This window comes from Gossypium arboreum, chromosome 13 (assembly GCF_025698485.1).
Source record: "Gossypium arboreum isolate Shixiya-1 chromosome 13, ASM2569848v2, whole genome shotgun sequence".
NCBI classification, from domain to species: domain Eukaryota; kingdom Viridiplantae; phylum Streptophyta; class Magnoliopsida; order Malvales; family Malvaceae; genus Gossypium; species Gossypium arboreum.
The window spans coordinates 94,884,213-94,888,398 of record NC_069082.1 but is presented as its reverse complement, the minus strand read 5'-3'; the positions used below and the strand labels follow the sequence as shown (position 1 = coordinate 94,888,398).

Genomic DNA, 4,186 nt, shown 5'->3' with positions numbered 1-4,186 from the left:
TTATCCCATTCATTATGTGGGGTCCTAACTAACTTCACTAGAAACTTTGAAATTTAAAATAAAACGAACAGATGGACCATTGATTCAAACAACAAAAATCCCGGTCAGGTGTCAAACACCGACTTCCAAACATGGAGATGACACATGGCGTTGGATTGTCACCCCACAGGCACTAAATATAGTGGACCCTACCTTTATCTTTGCAACCCTGAATTACCGACACCCTCTTGGATTACGTGGCCGTTTCACAGTGGACTCAACACTACCCACTCCCATTCCCCTGTTGAGCACCGCCTGCCACGTGTGTTTGTTTGTTGGATGTTAGTTAAGCTGTTGTTAATAAGACGAAACGAAATAAAAGTAATAATTAGTGAATAGTGTCCCATCACATATGGACTTGCAAAGTGAGACGTACTTGAATGGACTGATTAACTTTTATGATAAGAATTTATATTTGGATGAGGGCATATTTTTGTGAATGAATTTGTAAAGGAATTTAAATAAAATTTAGATTTGATGCAGAGTTGTTAAAGAATCTAGTATAATAAAATTTATTGAAATTTATATACCCTATCAATATTTCTTATTAAAAAAAGAAATATTATCGCTTTCCCTTTTTGGGTTGGCCAACACGTTGTTTAGATTCCTATATAAGCCCCCCCTCCCCACATCCTTCAGCAACTCAAACTTCCACTTGCATAATACCAACTACCAAACCAAAACACCAATTTCCCCTCAAAAGTAAAAATCCCAACCTCATTTTCCTTCAAACCAAACACACCCTTTTACCATCATGGCCCCTAACATCACCACTACCAAAGCTGCCACTATCACTGCCAAGGCTCCCGAGAGGGCTTATGTTACGTTCTTGGCTGGGAACGGAGACTACGTCAAGGGCGTGGTGGGTTTAGCCAAGGGACTGAGGAAGGTGAACAGCAAGTACCCACTTGTGGTGGCGCTTTTGCCCGACGTCCCAGAAGACCATAGGAAGATTCTGGTGGATCGTACGCATAATCCGGAGATCGAGCCTGTACCCACCGAGAACTGCACCGGTTGCCATGGCTTACTATGTCATCAACTATTCCAAGCTGCGTATCTGGGAGGTATATTTTCATATCTTCTCTCTTTTTTTTTAAAATGTTTGAAAATGAATCATTTTCTTAAGTTTTTATATTCAAAAAAAAAAATCTGCAGTTTGTGGAGTATTCCAAGATGATATACTTGGACGGAGACATCCAAGTATTCGATAACATAGACCACTTGTTTGACATGGAAGATGGTTACTTTTATGCTGTGATGGACTGTTTCTGTGAGAAAACATGGAGCCACACCCTCAAGATAAGATCGGCATCGCCAAGAAGGTGCTCGATAAGGTCCAATGGCCTTCGCAGCTTGGTCCTAAACCTCCTCTTTACTTCAACGCTGGAATGTTTGTATATGAACCTAGCCTTTCTACATATGAGGACCTCTTGACTACCCTCAAAGTCACCCCTCCTACCCCATTTGCGGAGCAGGATTATCTGAACATGTACTTTAAGGACATTTACAGGCCCATCCCTCCCATTTACAACCTGGTGATGGCCATGCTATGGCGCCACCCTGAAAACATTGAGCTAGACAAGGCCAAGGTGGTTCATTACTGTGCTGCTGGCTCCAAACCCTGGAGGTATACCGGCAAAGAAGACAACATGGACAGGGAAGACATTAAGACTTTAGTGGCTAAATGGTGGGAGATTTACGATGATGAGTCGCTTGACTACAACAATGTCGTGGCTTCTGGCCAAGCAGCAGAAACTGATGGGGATAAGCAAAGCGGCCTGCAATTGCTTTTGGCAGCGTTGTCAAAGGCCGGCGGCTTTGTTCACCGTATTAACGCCCCTTCCGCTGCTTAATTTGGTGACGATACAGATTAGTAATACAAAACAATCCATCTAAGCTAAAGCAGTGTAGGAATGAATGTAAATTTGTTCAATTTTTTTCTTGTTTGTAGTATGTATTTGATCTGTCCTTCCATTTTTAAAATGGACAGATGATTTATCATCAGGATCATAAGGACTGTTATATGTTGTCCTTGTGTCTGGTTTGATTTTTTTTTTTACATAAAAATGAATATTGGTATACTATTTATGGGATAATATATAGTTTTTTCTTTTAAATTTATTATTCAACCTCCGATGCACCAACCTTTTTCCCAGAAGTTGAATAATGAAGTAAATAAAACCAGCCCTTGTTTGATGGGCTTGTCACATACAAGTGAGGAGGTCTGCATCTTCCAGGAAAAACACCTTTTTGACGGAAAATACTAAAAAAAAATAAAAATTTCAACATTTTAAGAATAGAGATTAAACATCATATTTTGTGAAAATACAATAACTAAGGAGGTATTTTAACCTAAAAAGATTTAAGATTAGTGACAACTTTTTCTTTTAACAAATTAAGAACATTAGGCTTCAGCCCAGAATGATAGTAATTCTCATGCAAAAATATTCAATGGACACCTGCGTTGCACCACACGCACAATCCATCGACCAATCCAAATCAATTAGGTTTCAAAAGCATAATGACATTCTTAACCCTCCTCAAACTATAAAAAAAAAATCATTTCAGTTTTTATTTTCTTATTTTAGCCCTTTAAAATTTTAATTTTTATCAAATTGATCAGAATTAGACAAAAAAGTTAATGAATTGTTAACTTTATTCATATGATTGTCTAGATGATGTGACCGTTTATATGTATATCATGTCGCAATTAATTAATTGTCAAAATTTTAAAAATTATATAAAATTCAAAAATTAATATTATAAAAAATTTAAAATATAATTTATAAGAAACAAAAAATTAAAGAATATATTCAATAAAAATCAAAAGAAAATTGTAACAAAATTTTGAACACATTCCACATCAAAATTAGCATTCCAGTATTTCATAACAAAACAATTCTTTCTATACATCTCTCTAAGCACCCGAACAACTTCAATGAGTTTTAACAGTAATGAGATTATAACTAAAGAAAAATTCCATAAAAAAGAAACACCACAAAAACAGGACAAACGAACAAAGTCACAAATTCGCTTCAGACATTCAAAATTCTCTCATTCCCTCCATGGCTCCCTTCAATCCCTATTGCAAATCCAAATAAAAAATAAAAACAAATGGCAGCTTTCAAATCCGATTTCATCACAGGAGAACAAAAACTAAAAACGAGACTTTTTGAAGAGTTTCAAAGCATAACAGATAGCTGAAACAAGGGTCAACCAACAATTTTATTCCAAAATTAAATTATAATTTTTTTTAAAAAAATTAAATAATATATATTTTTCTTTTTTAGAGGTCAAAGCATAACTTTACTTCATACTAATTTATAATTTAATCATTTAAAAATGACTAAAATTGTATTTTTCTATTTTAGAGTGCTCAAGGTCCCTATTTATTCTCCTCTTATTCGCTCAGTGAAAGGAGAGACCTCAGATAGAGTAAACACATACCGAAAATCGAGGATGATTTAATGACTGAAAAAAGAGAGTAGAGTTTGAGTAGTTCAAGAGTTTGGTTTTGTTTTCATGGATTTTTAGTGGTTTTTAAAGTGAACTAATCATGGATTTAAAAACGGTAGAAAGAGTGTGATGCAATCCTCAAGGCCCGGTTTCAGGCTCATGGATGTGATGGACTTATACTACCTTAAGGCCTAATAACAAGGTTAAATGTCAAGAAAATTAAACTAATATTCAATCAAAAATAATATGTGAGGATGAATCTTTTCGAGGAAGGGGGAATGATAAATGCACAAAATATGTGAAATTTATTAAAGTCAATTCAACTAAACTACCAATTTTCAAATTAAAAAGATTAGTTAACTTGTGACGAATTTTTGAATGAGATCCAAGAATTTATGGGCTTAGATGTCTGAATAGCAGTTAAAGATTTGTCTCTTAGTTTCAAAACGCACTTTGAATCCCTCGATTTTAAGTTTGAGAGCTTAAGTTATGACTGTTTTAGTAAAGACTGCGTGAGTAGAATTTCTGGATGAGATTGTTACAGAAATTACAAGTTTTGATTTTTTAATTCGAGTTTAAATCATAATGAGTTCGGGTTTTAGGCTTAATTTTTATTATATATGAGTCTAATATTGTATTTATCAGCTCTTATTATTTTATTTTTTTATTTCAAATTTTTTATAAGTATTAA

At 34.6% G+C, this 4,186-nt stretch overlaps 1 pseudogene; it reads left to right on the top strand.

Annotated features, from left to right (window-relative positions):
- The first annotated feature begins 486 nt into the window (after positions 1-486).
- LOC108463498 (galactinol synthase 2-like) lies at positions 487-2,156 on the top strand (annotated as a pseudogene).
- The last annotated feature ends 2,030 nt before the right edge of the window (positions 2,157-4,186 follow it).